The sequence below is a fragment of the Muscardinus avellanarius genome (assembly GCF_963383645.1).
Source record: "Muscardinus avellanarius genome assembly, chromosome: 19".
Classification (NCBI taxonomy): Eukaryota; Metazoa; Chordata; class Mammalia; order Rodentia; family Gliridae; genus Muscardinus; species Muscardinus avellanarius.
The window spans coordinates 10,610,097-10,626,756 of NC_137805.1; positions in this window are offsets into that span (position 1 = coordinate 10,610,097).

Genomic DNA, 16,660 nt, shown 5'->3' on the forward strand with positions numbered 1-16,660 from the left:
GATCTGATTTATAGCTGGATTTTTTTTCTTAAGAGAAAAGGGACATAGGAGAAACTCTATGCAAAGAAAAACCCATAGATGAGCAAATAAGATGACCTAACTGAAGGGGATGGACAGGGAAGAGGGAAATTCACTAATGTGCATTATGTACATTAATAAATAATCAGTAAGCCAAACATAAGAAGGAAGGAGGGGGAGGGAATGGCGTGGGAATTGGAGAAAGGACAAGTAAATGATGTTTGTATTTCTTTAATATCTTGTACCAGATTAAGATGTATGACAATGCACCAATTAAAAGAAAGAAAAGAATAAAAGCTCAAAAAGTAGATATAAGTAATAAAGCCATATGTGGTGAGGTTAAAAAAGAGAGATAGTAAGTATACTTCAAATTAATGTATCCATTAAGCCAAAAGCAAAATTAACTATGGCCTTCAAAATAGGCATTGCTGTTTGATAGTAATTAAAGTACTTATATTTTTCTCTCTTACTGTCTCTGTTACCTGTCAGGCAAATACTTATAAAGTATTTAAACTCAAGTACAGTCAGAGAAACTCTCTGTTCAAATCAGAATTTCTGAATGTTCTATTCTGATTAAACTTTCTCTTTCTTTTCTGAAAGAAATAATAACAATAATCATTTATTTAATCAAAAGTTTCATTATTTTATTGGGATCAAGAGGAATCTATTTTTTGGAACGCGTGCACACACACACACACACACACACACACACACACAGACTTTAACCAAATGAACAAATCTAATTTAGAAAGAAATTGCATGTAAAAGACAAAAGCCAGGGATTCACATGGCATAACACAAAAGAATCCATGTGGAAGCCATTTAAACTTCAGTCTTTCGCATTGTAGGGATGAAAACATTCTTCTGCTCTGGAGCTTCCCAAGGCATGGTAGGCATCTTCTTGCACCAGCCTTTTCACATCTGTCAGCTGGAGAAGTTAACCTTTCGGCAGTTTTGATGAGGCAAAGATAAAAATCAGGGTCCTGGTGATTTTATAGGAGTGCTGGCTGTGTGTGTCTTTGGTGATCTCTTCCACTCCCTTGGTGTGAAGGCATCCTTGATTCGATGCAGATGTTGCCCTCTTGACCTGGTCCACTAAGTGCCACATTGCTCATCGAGCTTCGTGGTACACAGGGTACCCTCATGAACCTGGACCGCTACCCATGAGTGGTTTTCTTTGCCCAGCCTCAAATATGAGCAGACAGCTGATGATTTCTCAAGACGTTTGCATCCTGGAATCTAACTGAACTGACAAAAGATAACCACACTTTATCCTCTCAGAGGCTGTGTGTTCCCCACTCTTCCCTCCAGGTACACTGTACTTTTCAAGGGGAAATTACATTCATTACAGCACTGGCTCTTTTTCTATTCTTCTCTTGCAATTTCAAGAGGTAGTTATCTTGGCAAAATCTATAACTTTTAGTTAGCTATTCTTTAGTCGATTGACAGATAACTGTGTGTGTGTGTGTGTGTGTGTGTGTGTGTGTGTGTGTGTAGCAAACCTTTTTCTGAATATACCTTGGGTCTGAATTGCCTTGAGAACTAGGAAGCCTTATTTCCAGGTTAGGAGAGAATGGAGGGAATTATCAACATATCAGGGTATTTAAGCAAAGAAGTTTTTGGAATAGTTTAGAACCTATTCAGTTTCCATTAAGATATTTAATTATAAATAATTACCGTAAACTAATTTAATTCCATCCTCTGAGCTTTAATACAGCAACAACCTTAACCACATGCATTTGGTTAAATAGGCCATTGCACTGTAAAGGGTGGAGGCACTTAACGAGATTGATATGACTTGTTTGGAGAAGGAGGGGATTAAACATAATTGAGCATTTTCTGCAGTATCCTTTCTATTCCATTAGTGGTGAAATATAAGTAGGTGTTTTTTTAAAAATGAGTTTACAGTAAAGAATTTAAGAAGATTAGTTCAATTTTAATAGATTATCCCTGTCCTACTTAAGAGTTAATGCCAAGAATGGGCAAACAATTTGTTTAAGTATTAGACTAAATTTTAAAATATGTAAAAAATTAAATTATTAAGGCCAAGTGCTGGAAACTGATTGTAATTGTTAAAGTTTATATTAATTTTATTTTTCACTATCCCAGAAGTGGTTGAAAATGGAAACTGAGTTTTTTTCTTTTCTGTGGATGAAAAATGAAATATATGGTTTATAGGGTGGATATTCTTGAAACCATATCCAGGATGTTTTGGAAAGGCAAAGAGCTTTATTGATTTTGTGCCTAGGAAAGTAATATACATTCAATGCAAAAATCTACATGGAACAAAATGTTGGAAGAAAAGATAGAAACTACCAATATACTTAAAATAGAGATATTATAGTTAACATGTTGAAATATTTTTTCCAGCTATTTTTTGATACATTAGTATTATATTTAGGTAACTATTAAAGCATGCTATACCATAGAAAGTGAACAAATGTGAAGTATTCTAGAGACAGAACATGTTAGAATTTTAGCCAGAGGGCCTCCCACCACTGCCCGTCTCCAACAGTGGTCTTAGAAAGGAAAGGGTAGTACATTTTCTCTCCTATGTGGAAGTTAGAACAAAAATAGGAAACAAAAAGACCAGTCAAATGAGGAAAGAAAACAGGAGAAATTGTAATGGGATTGGGGGAGGGAAGGAGGAAGGAAAAATCAAGGATGAAGAAAAAAAACACAGTTCAAATAAGCTTGCATCTATATGAGGTTTCACTGACCAGTCTCACCAACATATGTGGAGAGTAAGGAAGGGGGAGGGGATAGGAAAAAATACACCAGGTGCTGTGTGCATGGGTCTACATAATATTAGAATGATTACATTCACATTGTCACGTGCTATTGTAAGTTGGTTACTCTCATTGATGTTTGAAATTTGTTTATATAAATGTATCACACTTTAACAATTTTGCCATTTGATTGGTTTGAATTTGGGTTATTTGAAATATTGTTGCTATGAAATTCTCATGCATGAATTATGGTGGAATTCTTTCTCTAACTTCTAAGGCTATGTTTATCATCAGATTTTTTTCTTAAAAGTCTGCCCTGATATTCCAAGTAGATCAAACCCCAAGTTATAGACTCTTACACCATCACATACTAATGTATCTTTCTTTCCTGACAACTTTCCAGATAAAAGCTTTTATTTATTTATTTATTTTTTAGTGACATTTAACCATTTAAACATGAGGGTCACAGAGGAAGGGCATTTCTTATTGTTTTCTCTACATTCAGCCCACATACTTTTAATATGTGAGTGAATAAAAATAAATGTAAAAATTTATACATTGAATGGTGATCTATTTTTAGACCAATTATTTTGATTTTTATACATATTTCTAATATCCTATGATTTAAACTCACTTCTATTTTCTCCTTTCAGTTAAAGACATTGTACCATTCTTATTTTCATATGCCTTATTCATTCATTTTTATTTTTTACCAACATAAATATTGTGTGTAATAATTGTTTTGCATGTTTTGTTTTTATTTTCATATTTTACCTTTCATATTTCCTTCCTTCTGCTTTATTGGTTTTAGTTTGGTCTTTTAGTTTTGAAATATGGAGGCTTAAGTCATAAATTTTAGACTGTTCTTCTAGTATAAGGATTTTATGATATAAATTCCATTTCAAATGCTATTTTATCTAAAATTCTAATTTTTTATATGTAATTTTACTATAATAAAATATTTTCCAATATTCCTTATGACTGCATATAACACATGAGTTATTCTGAAGTTAGCTACTTAGATTCCAAATATTTTGAGATTATGCATATGGTATTGTTACTGTGTTGATTTCTAGCAGAAAAGTGTTATGTTCTAGAATTCTACTTCATATAATTTAATATGAAAATTGTACACCATGGCCGAGATGGTCCCACCCCAGGAACGCATACTGGTTCAACATACACAAATCAATCCATGTTATTCACCACATAAATAGAAATAAGGAAAAAAAAACTCACATGATCACTTTAATAGATGCTGACAACTCCAACACCCATTCATGTTAAAAAATACTGCATAAAATTGTAATAGGAGGGCCGGGGGTGGTGGCGAATGCTTGTAATCCCTGCGCTTAGGAGGCAGAGACAGAAGGATCATGCAGGTTCGGAGCCAGCCTCAGTGGCTTAAGAGACCCTGTTTCCAAATAAAAAATATAAAATAGGTCTGGGAGTGTAGCCCAGAGGTAGAAGGGCTTCCAGGAACCCCAGTACCACCAAAAAAAAAAAAAAAAAGTTGTAATAGAAACTTATCTCAATATCATTAAGGCAATATACAATAAACCCAAAGCCAACATTGTATTGAATGGGAAAAACTGTGTGAATTCTGTTTAAAATCAACAGGAAGACAAAGATGCCCACTATCACCACTCTTTTTTAATATAGTTCTCAATACTCTTACCAGAGCAATAGGACAGGAGAAGGGTATCAAAGGAATTAAAATAGAAAAAGAAGATCTAAAATTATCTTTGAATACGACATGATTTTATATTTAGAAGACTCAAAGAACTCAACCAAAAGACTATTAAAGATGATTAACAAGTTCAGCAAAGTATCAGGATAAAAAGTCAATCTAAAAATTCAGTAGCTTTTATATATGCCAATGAATCTAATGAAAAAGAAATCCAGAAAAAAATACCACGAATAACCTCAAAACCAATAAAATACTGAAGACTAAACATAGCCAAAAAGGTAGAAAACCTCTACCATGAAAATTATAAAACACTAAAGAAATAAATTGAAGATCTTAGAAAATGGAAAGATCAAGCTTGCTCTTGAGTAGACAGAAAAAATATAAAAATGGCCACTGTACTAAATTAATCCACAGAGTCAATGCAATCTCTATAAAAAAAGCTCAGGAAATTAAAACAAAAATTATGGGATGATATGAAACCAAAAAAGTTATATTTATCAAAAGAAACAAGAGTCTGAAAGGAAATTCATAGAATGGGAGAAGATCTTTGCCAGTTATCTCTCTGATAAAGGGCTAATGTCTAGAATATATAAAGAATTAAAAATACTATAGTAAAAACCAATAACCCAATCAAGAAATGGGTAATTGAACTAGACACTTCACAAAAAAGGAAATACAAATGGCCAATAGATACATGAAAAAAATGTTCAAAATTATTAGCAATCAGGGAGATGCAAATTAAAACTACACTGAGATTCCATACAAACACAATCAGAACGGCAATCATCAAAAGTAAAAACAACAACAAAAACAAAACTGTCAGCAAGGATGTGGAAAATCGGGACACCCCTACAATGCTGGTAGGAAGGCAAATTATTTCAGTCACTATAGAGACTCCTCAGAAAACTGTAAATGGATCCACCGTATACTTCAGCTATACCACTCATACTGAAATCGAGGATTGCAGTAATATATGCATATCTATGTTCACAGCAGCACAATTCACATAGCCAAATTGTGGAACCAACCTAGCTGTTCATCCATAGATGAATGGATTAGAAAGTTATTGGGAATTTTTTTTTTTTTTTTTTTTTTGGTGGTACTGGGGTTCCTGGAAGCCCTTCTACCTCTGGGCTACACTCCCAGACCTATTTTATATTTTTATTTGGAAACAGGGTCTCTTAATCCAGTGCGGCCGGCTTCGAACCTGCGCGATCCTCCTGTCTCCACCTCCCAAGTGCAGGGATTACAAGAGTGCGCCACCACTCCCGGTTCACAAGTGAATTCTATTCAACAATAAAGAACAAAATGTCGTTTTCAGGAAAATGGAAGGACCTGAAGAACATTAAGTTCACAAGTTAGGAAGCAATTGGGATACCAGAGGGACTCCAGATAATGAAGGAGAAGCCTCAGTGAGGCCACAGAGGGGTAAGAGTGTCATGTGAACATACCAAGGTCAGTTTCAGTACCCTGTATGGGGAAGGGTAGGTGATGGAGAGTGAACAGGGAGAAAGCCCACCAAATGCTGTGTGCAGGTATGTCACTATCAACATAATTTACATTATGTGAGACTATAATGCACCAATGAACGTATAATTAAAAAAACAAATAATGCTATGTCCATAGATAAATGTGTCACTACCAATCTAACACGTACAGGGATGGAGGAGGCCTGGCACGGATGCCAAAGAAAATACACCAAGTGCTGTGTGCATCAATTTGAACTTTGCTATGATGTATAATCAAAATGAACCAATAAAATTCAAAAATAATAAGATGAAAGAAATATAAGGACCTTTTGAGACAATTAAGATGAAAGTTCCTTTTTACTCAGCCTCACAGATGTCAGTCATGTGCCTATGGTGTCTTAGGGAACAGAGCATTTTGTTATGATGTGTTGTGCTACCATTCTTTTGACAACAATAATTTCAAATTTAAAGATAAAGAAACTGAATGCCTTGAGTGTATCTATGGTGAGGTCTTTAAAAGCCAACAGCTATTAGGCGGGCGTGGTGGTGCACGCTTATAATCCCAGCATTTGGGAGGCTGAGAAAGAAGGATCGCAGTTCATGGACAGCCTCAGTTACTACTTAGTGGGGCCCTTTGCAACTCAGTGAAGCCCTGTTTCAAAACAAAGAATGAAAAAAGGGCTGGGGGTGTAGCTCAGAGGTAAAATGCCCTGGGTTCCATCCCCAGTACCTCAGGAAAAAAAATTGTCAAAACAAACAGTTGTTAGATTTCTTTGACCCAAAGTAAAAAGAAAACATTGAAGCATTTTACAAATCTTAATTTCTGACCAAGTACTCATCAGCCTCCATAACCCACCAAAGCGAAAAATATTCTAGAGTCCATCTTATTATTACAGTGGAAAAGTCCTGGAGGCCCAAAAGTGAGAGGCCACAGCGAGCCTTCGAAAGGAGCCACTGAGAGGGAGTCGCCAGCATTGGCCATAGGAGGCCCTTCCTGTGGCCAGGCTTGTCCATTAGTCCAGGGAGAGCCCGGTTGGTGACCCGTCGGACTTCAGGAGAGGTAGAGCTTTTGGTGGTTTAGTGGCTTTGGATCTGATTTTTTGGTTTGGGCTTTTGGCTCTGCTATTTTTTGTGTTTGCTTGGGTTTGCTATTTTGCTGTACTTTTGTCTGTTTGTTGCTTTGTTTTTTTTAGATAGCATTGTTAGTAGCTGTTGTGACTTGTGATGAACAATGCTAGAAGAGAGAGCAGAGAAGCCAGGCCAGGCCTCATGGCCAGCTTTCCCTGAGAGGATGTTCTCATGGATAATTATACCTTCCTGGGGGACATCAGTAAGAGTGGTTTTGCCAGGCTCAAACTGGCCTGCCATATCCTCACTAGCACCAAGGTGGCTATGAAGTTCTTGCGTGTTCAGTGACAACCACTTGCTTCAGTCCAAAATTGCTATCAGGAGAACAGTGGAGCATCCAAAGGTCGTCCAGCTGTTTGAGATCGTTGACACGGCCGACTTCTCTAGCTGGTGATGGAGCACGTGAGTGGGGCCTGCTGTAGTACCATGTCAGGGAGCTTGGTAGCTTGGAGGAGGAGGAGTTTCAGAGAGTGCTCCACAGGTTGTGAGTGCGATGTGCTACTTCCACAGGAGAGGCATCCTGCACAGAGACCTGAAGCCACATAACATCCTTCTGGAATGGAAGGGAACATCAAGGTCTTTGACTTTGGGCTGAGCTGCCCCTTCAAGGCCGGACAAAAGCTGACCACTGACCACTGTCTGTGGCATTCCCTGCCACTGTGCCCCCAAGGTTTACCTCAAGGCCAAGGATATAGTAGACCACTGGAGCCTGGGGGTCATCCTCAATTTCATGCTTGTAGGCTGCTTCCCATTCACTGGTACCACCTGGGAGCAGCTGCAGGAGAAGGCGCTGCAGAGGGGGCTACAGCATGCCACCTTACATCACTGGCCAAGCACAATTGGTTCCCAGTCATTTCCTGGTAACTCAAAAGTGAAGTCTACCAATGATGAAATCTTATAGCACTCATGGCTGAAGCAGTGTACTGAGCATTCACCTCCTCCTAGGAATCTGCTCCTCAAACACTTGAACCTTGCAGTCCTCAGAGTCATGTGTTGCCTGGGCTAAGGCTCACACAGGACCTGGCTGTCAGTGTCAAATAGGATTTTATCAATGCAGTGGCTACATATCTGGTGATAGAGCACCAACTGAGCCACGGGGAAGGGGCACCTTCTGGTTGGGCCAGAGGTTCAGTGTGTCAAGGAGCCTCCATCCACAGCAGATCCTTCTGCCTTTCCTCTGCCACCCAAGGGAAAACCGGAAAACCGGGCAGCCTGAACTTTTTGCTTTCTGGTTCCTGTCCTCTAAAGAGGATGCACAGTGGAGGCAGAAAGGTAGAAAAGACATTCTGCTATTCCCCTGAATTGCCTGCCGAAGAGGGCCCTCCGTCCCAGTGGAGCCCCGCAGCATGGCTCTCGGGCCCCCTTGGCCAGCAACCAGCAACCCCATTGTAAGCTTGCTTCTAGGACCCGGGACAACAGGAAAGGCTGGAGTTGGGTCACCAGGAGGGTTGTTAACCGCATCCTTCCCACCTGTTGCTGCTGGGTGCTGTCTCTTGGAGCCAACAGAGTTTTTCCAGAGAAAGGGGAACGAACAGAGGTGCCCTGGACTGTTTAGTAACAAAATAGCTCCAGAGAAAGCAGATTGGTGAGGCTGAAGAAACCAACTCCCTGTATCCTGTCTTCAGCCATAGTGGATTCAGTTGACAGTTGGATGAGATGCTCCAACTGTCAACTGCCTGGGAATTCTCTACATAGATTCCAGTTGAGAGGCCCCCACCTGAGAAAAACAGACTATTTTCTTTTCCAGGAAACTCACTCCTCTTTTCCCTGAGATAATTCTTAATAAATTCGTATGAATTTCATAACAAAAGTTAGATGATTCTTAAAAAATAGATAATTAAAATATCAGCAGAAAAATTTAAATATCTCACTGAGTTACTGAGGATCTTGGTAAACTGCTGAGGATAGTTTCGAACCTGAAATTCTCTTGTCCCAGCCTTCCAAGTACTGGGATCACAGGCATATGCCGCCATTCCTGGCAAGTTAGGAGTTTTAATTCTTAGTGTGTAATATAAAATGGCAAAACTATGTTTGCAATTTAATGCATTTTATGACATAAAGTGGCAATGCATGTGTTAGCAAGTTATGTTCAACTTTATAGAAATCAGAAAATGGTTTATGGTTTCACATGATAAGAAAAGCTTCTTGAAAGAATGTTGAGAAAGGAGGATAACCAAGGTTAAGGCAAACAACAGACAATGGATAAATCTTAAAATACAGGCCAAAGTGTGGAACCCTGACCACCTTACCTGGAAGGGAAAGACAAAGAGGGCAACTAAGAACCAGCATCAGCTGCAGCACTGCACATGACTTCAGCACAAGGAGCAGGCCTGCATTAGAAGATCACACCTTCTTACAAGGGACCCTCTATGGGGTAGCGATAGTGCTCAGTGGCAAGGTCCTTGCCTAGCATCCAGAGGGTTGTAAGTTCAAGGCTGGGCTAGGGATGTAGCTAAGAATTCAAGAGGACGTTAACATTAACCTTTGAACCTAACCTGGTACTTAGATTTTTTTCTGTTGCATTATTAATTGATATGCCTGTTACCCTAGACCAGATGTATTTTTATGCACAGTAATAGCGTCTTCCTATGTGCATATCTTACGTGGATCATTGGAGCAATCGTTTAGTTAGTTGTTTTCACTCCACAATTAAAGAGATTTGGGCTTACATTTTATAATCACCTTTATCCTTCAGAACAATATATATGTTTTGAATTTAACAATAACAAAAAAAAATTCCTTGACTAGCATTGAGTCCTGACAAGAATGGTAGAAACTAAATTATAACTAGGTGAAGAATATATAATCTATGTTTGATATAATTCATCATTTCTCTCAAATTAGAATGTTAAATGGAAAATCAAGTAAATAAAGACATTGGCCTAAACTTGTAGAATTTTAAGCTTCAAAAATGTTTTCTGTTGTAATTTAGCTTATTCTTGGTGTGATTTTCTGTACTTATCTTTGTGTTTCTAGTTTAGCAGACTCTTGTCTCAATTGACTTGAACATTACAAGTCAATTAAGATGAAGTAATCAGCGCCCTATTCTGAGAACTAGAGATGTACAACAGGAACACATAATTAATAAATCCACTCCTTTCAGTATTGTTTTCTCAGAAGTGAATTTTCCTTTCTAGTCTCCAGTGGCTAAAGGAAAGATGTTTCTTTGGGAAATCCACAACTTTGGTGTATTGCTCTTGAAACTTTCAGGAAAAGACTTGTTTGGTCAAATGGAGTCAATTATGGTAGATCAGCTACAGATCGAGAAGACACACTAAAGAGGCATGGGAAGTACATTTGGGCAAAAAAAGGAGAAGATTGTAGCAAGTGTTGAAGAATTTTTGTTTCTTTGTAACAATGGAGCTTAGTGTCCTAAATCTTAAGATTTGGCATAAAATAAAACTTAGTAGCGTCTGCTGCATAGTTAGTTCACAGGTATTCCTTCAGTATTGTAAGAGATTGGCAAGGACTGTATGTAAAAGTCAAGATGGCTAGCTCAAGATGGGCGAGATGGTACATACTTGTAATCCCAGTACTTGAGAGGCTGAGACAGGAGGATCGCAGTTTCTTGGCCAGCCACAGCTGATTAGTGAGGCCCTCTGCAACTTATTGAGTCCCTGTTTCAAAATAAAGAATAAGGGTGTAGGCGTATCTCAGAGGTATAATACTCCTGGGTTCAATCCCCAATATTGCAAAAAAATTAAAAAAATATGACTAGCTCAAATTACTGACTATTGCTTCAAACTCTCAGGGTTTATAGCTGGAGCTATCATGGAGGGGCACATGACCTCCCCATGTAGTCTGGACATCTGACAACAAGGTCTGGGTTCTTAGAGTTTCTCAAGAGCAAATGCTCCAGGAGACCCAGGCAGAAGCCACCAGGCATTTTATGACCTAATCTTAGAATTTCAAAAAGTCATATCAGCAATCTTCTGTTGTCAAGCAGGTCACTGGGGCCAACTGGGATGCAATTGAGGGGAAATTAAACTACTTCTTGAAGAAGGGATGAGACCACACTGAAATACCCTGAAGCATGAGCATGAGTAACTTACAGCCACCTATGGAAAATGAAAACTGCCATAAGGGCCATGAGAAATCTTTCAAAGTGATAAAATATCACTAGGAAGTCCATTTTCCCTGCAGCTGATTGCGGGTTCAGATCACCTCTATGTTTTGCTTGGACTACTGAAAGTCACTTGATGAGCGTCCTTCATTCTAGTTTGGTCCTTGCCTCCAGTCTTCTTTTTGTTCAACAAGCAGAATTATTTCTAAAACTGAATTTGAGAGTACCACTTCCACACTTGAAATTCACAAATATATTCCTGTTAAATTCAAGTCGCTTAGTTCCAGATCTCTTTTATAACTTTGTTCAATGCCATCCTCATCCACAGGGTCTCCTTGTATCTTTTAACAACCATGCTTGCTATCAATTTAGAACTTTCTCAGATATTCTGATAATGAAATTATTTCTATCTCCTTTACTACTTAGTTCAAATTTATATTTTAGCTCACAGCCTGCATGGCACTAGGCCTACAAAGTATGTCACCAAATATATCACCATTGTGTTTCCATAATACCTTTCTAGTATTTCTAGCAAGGTCCTCTCCGACTTGAGGCCAGCCTCAGCAACCTAGCAAAAACTGGTGTCAAAATAAAAAAAGAGTAGGGGTAGAGCTTGGAGGTGGAGTTCAATCACCAGTATAAAAAAAAAAAAAAGTCCTCTCCATACAATTATGTAATGGCCTGGTTTCTTAATATTTTCTATGGCAAGACTATAAGACACATGATTTTTATTTTTAACATAAGTTTGCTTTTAACAATGTAATATATCTTCATTCTCTCTTATTATGCATTGGAGCAACCTATAAATTTGTCAGTTTGGGGCATATTATATATTCTATTGCCTTTTACTCTATGTATGTGTGGTCATATATATTATATATTATATATATATATAATATATATTATATATGAAGGATATGTATAGAATAATCAATATAGCAATAGCACAATACACATTCTTTTCAAGATCATATGTTTCATTTGCTAAGGCAGACTATATTTTGGGTCATAAATACACCTCAACCTATTTAAAAAGACACTTGTATTAAATATACTTTGAGACTACAATGAAATTAAAGTAGAAATCAATAGCAGAAAGATACCTGGGAAATACTAAAATATATGAAGACAGAAAAACACATTTATTTATTTCTTTTTTGTACTAGAGTTTGAAACCAGGAGTACTCTACTTCTGAGATATACTCCAGCCTTGTTTTTTATTTTTAATTTGAAATAGTGTCTCACTAAGCTGCTGGGAGCCTCACTAAGTTGCCAAGGCTGATCTCTAACCTGAGATCCTCCTGTCTTTGCCTCTCCAGTATAGGAGATACAGGCATGTGCTCTCATACCCAGCGTAAGCCACACACTTCTAAACAATGTGTACTTCATTTTATTTTATTTATTTTATTATTTTATTTTATTATTTTATTTTTATTGGTGCATTGTAATCATATATCACATTGGAATACAAGACTTGAGAGGATATACAAGCACACATCATCCAATTAGCCCTCATCCAGCCCCCATCCCATTCCCTCTCCCTCCCTGATCCCATGCTTGTTTGGTGATTAACTTTGATACATTTGTTTATGTAGCCACTGCATTTTAAAGAGGCTCCAGCCTCCCCTATTCCATACCCTCTGATTGGTCACCTTAATTGCTTCACTATAGGGCCTTTTCTATAGCTCGACCTCTTCCTGTTGCCCCTTTCCTCCTAGTTATTGCTGATTAGGGGAAGCATCTGGTTTTCATTTTCTGCGATATTTCTCTGTGCATGCCGCATTGCAAGTAGATCCCACACTTGACAGCCCCAGTAGTGGTCTGGCTACCCGGTGGACTGATCCAGACCTCGCTGGCTCAAGCAACGGCCTTGCCTCATGGGAGGCCCTGATTCTGGCCTCGCTGGCCCCCACACTGGCCTAACCCCTCGGCTGGCTCCGATCCTGGCCTCGGTGGCCCCAGCACTGGCCTTGCCTCATGGCAGGCTCTGATTCTGGCCTCGGAGGCCATAGTAGTGGCCGTGCCTCATGGTAGGCTCTGATCCCAGCCTCGCTGTCCCTGGCACCAGCCTTACCCCTCGGCAGGCTCCAATCCAGGCCTCGAGGGCCCCAGCACTGGCCTTGCCTCATGGCAGACTCCGATCCTGGCCTCGCTGGCCCCTTAACTGGCCTAACCCTCGGCAGGCTCTGATCCCAGCCTCGGAGGCCCCAGCACCAGCCGTGCCTCATGGCAGGCTCTGATGCTGGCCTCTGGCCCTGGCACCGGCTTAACCCCTTGGCAGGCTCCGATCCTGGCCTCAGAGGCTCCAGTAGCAGCCTTGCCTCACGGCAGGCTCTGATGCCAGCCATTGGCCCTGGCACCTGCCTAACCCCTCGGCAGGCTCCGATCCCGGCCTCAGAGGCCCCAGCACCAGCCTTGCCTCACGGTAGGCTCCAATCCCAGTTTTGCTGTCTCCGTCACCAGCCTCACCCCGTGGCAGGCTCCAATCCAAGCACCCTCTTCGCCCAGCCATTTCTCCCATGTTCTTGAGGGTGCGTGGTGGTAGCATTCTGCCTCTGGGGTTATGACTTCAAAAGTTCCAGGTGTAATGCATCAGATCTCTGCCTCCCCTAAGTACTGGCCACTGCCATTGCCACTGCCTCCACCATTTCAAATCTTTCCCAAGCTCTTTTTCCACCCTGAATGTTGTCCAGTGTTCTAAGCACACGCGACGGTAGCATTCGACATTTGGTGTAATTTCTCCCAAAAATAAGGTTGGTAGGATCAGATTTCTGCCTCTCCTGAATACAAGTCTCCACTGCCATCGCGGAGACCGCTTCTAACACTGCCTCCTCCTAGGTCTCTACTAAACTCTCTCCTTACAGGTGATGTCCAGGATTCTTAAGAATGTAGACAAGAAGCAGTCAGTCCTCCTTCATGGGGAATTTTTCCAAAAATTCCAGTTCATTTGGATAAGTTTTGTCTGCATCTCCAGTATCCTGGCATCCACCACAGCCTTCTTGACATCTCTCCGATATTTTTCTTTTTTCTTTTTCTTTTTCTTTTTTTTTTTTTTTAAATAAGAGAAGACAGTATGTGTGGTTTGAGGAGGTTGTGGGATCAGGCACTCAGTAGCACTATGACCTGGCCCGGTTTCCCTGGGGGGTCCAGCGTGCTCCGCAGGACTCAGCCCGGGGCCCAGAGTCCTGTGATTTGGGCCCCGGCTCTTCCAGGGTCCGGCGCGCCCCGCCTGACCCCTGCCCAGGGCCCAGGGCCTTGTGACTGGGCACCAGTTTCTCCAGGGGTCTGGCGTGCTCCACACGATCCCGCCCGGGGGCCCCCAATGTGTACTTCAAAGAAGTTTCAAGAAAATTCTAAAGTATTTTGAATTAGATAAAAGAATAATGCATGCTCTGAGAATTTGTACACACCATTAGTGACCTATCTCTTCAAACAAGAGTCCTTCTTCTAAAATGTCTTCCACTTTCCAATAGGGCTATAAGCTGAGGAAGGACCAAGCCTTCCCATGCAGGAGTCCTTGGGGACATTGTACGCCCAAACTCCATCACCTCATTACACAGTACTTGTTCACAAGTTTATATTACTATTTGTTTCTAGTTAGCAACAGAATTTTTGATTCTTGGTGTATAAACTTCTTTCTGAGTCTTTCTCCACTCATGTTCCTGACAAGATTATTCATATAGAAAACCCCAGAGTAAAAAATTAATGACATTGCATATATATATTACAATAATACAAGTTATCTTTACTTTAGAAGACACTTAATGCCTTAATGATAGGAGTAGCAGTGGAGTAATATGTGAAACCTCACACAAGCTACATTTGTGGGATTATAAGGCTCTTTTTTCATGAGGATAAAGACATAGGAATGAATATTATCCTTGCACTGTTGGTGCAGGTAATAGAAAGTATGTTGACTTTCTAAATAATTACAATTTAAACAATCTATAAGCAATGAACTATATAATAATGATGAGAATTGTTTATTTAACTTTTGAGTTTTCAACGTCAGTGACATATTGAGGTAATAGTTGTACATGTCTCAAAATTCCATATAAAATTCCACTATTATTGAAATTATTAGTTATATAACAAAACCTTTCTGTAATGTGATTTCTATACAGAATTATGTCATAATTTTCTCACTTAGGTAGGAAAGAAACTGTAACTATCATGTCATGTGTAGTAATTATATTTTGGGTAAAATACCCTCCAGCTCCTCAGATACTTGAGAGAAGTCCACAAAAGGAATTCATGAAATCTCTGTCTGTCTTCCAGTAGGATACCTCAGAAGAAGTATTGCTTTACACCAGTTTTAAACTCTCAAACATTATATAGAATTCAAAACACAAATGGAATATTAGTAATTATCAGAAATATGTTTCATTTTACAATGGAAAATTGAAGGATTCTGCCTAATGGACTTCATTTTGAAATCAGAAAAGAATTCTGCTTTGCCTATCATCAATGCAAGAGGCAGAGTTCAAAGCAACTACTTACCCTTTCCTAGGGAAGGCATGTCACTTGAAACCTCAACTGGTGCCTCTGGGATCTAATTCACAGTGACAGCCCTATGTAGCAAATCCCAAATCCCTACAGGGAGAAATCCCAGAGAAGTCACCCCTGAATAAATCAAGTATCTCACACCTCTTACCAGGTGCAGAGATGTTACCCAGGGACCAGGGACTAAAAAGGACAACTCACTGTTCTGTGTAAAGTGAGGGTTTTTTCTTACTCTAGAAAACAATTTGGTGAACACTTCCATAGGTACTGGTTTCTGAGAGAAATGGAACCAGAGAAAATATTGTAGCAAACTAAAGAGAAGTATTTTTTATTGTTGTTGTTTTGACTGACACATATAATTTGTACATAATTATGGAGCACCATGAAATGATTTTTATAGATACATACATTGCATCCCGTTCAAATCATGATAAGCATATGTATTTCTTTAAACAATAATTATTTATAGTGAAAACATTCAAAATTCTTTCTTCCATCTTAAAAAAATAATACAGTACATTATTTGCAGTTACCCTGCTGTACAACTGAGCACCTGAGCCTCTTTTCTCCTTACTACCCATTCTGCCCATAGCTGTATCCATTCACCTGTGCACACTAGCTTCCCAGCCCCTGGTAGCCACCATTCTATATTCAGTTTCTATGTGATCAATGTTTTCAGATTCTACATATAAATGAGATCATATAGTACTTTTCTCTTTATGTCTGGATAATTTTACATCATCACCTCTAATTTCATCCATGTTGTTGTAAACGACAGAATTTTCTTTTTTATGGCTGGATAGTATTCAACTATACGTTCTTTATCCATTCATCTGAATAAGTCAAAGCAACCTGCAAATGATTTATAGACTTTGTGGTATGGATATAGACAGGTCTTAAATAGTCACTAAGCCACACATCTGTTCAGAGAGTCTTGCAGAATATATATATATATATATATATATATATATATTTTTTTTTTTTTTGGTGGTCCTGGGGGTGGAACCCAGAGGCTTTCTACCTCCAGGCTATACTCCCAGACCTTTTTATATTTTATTTT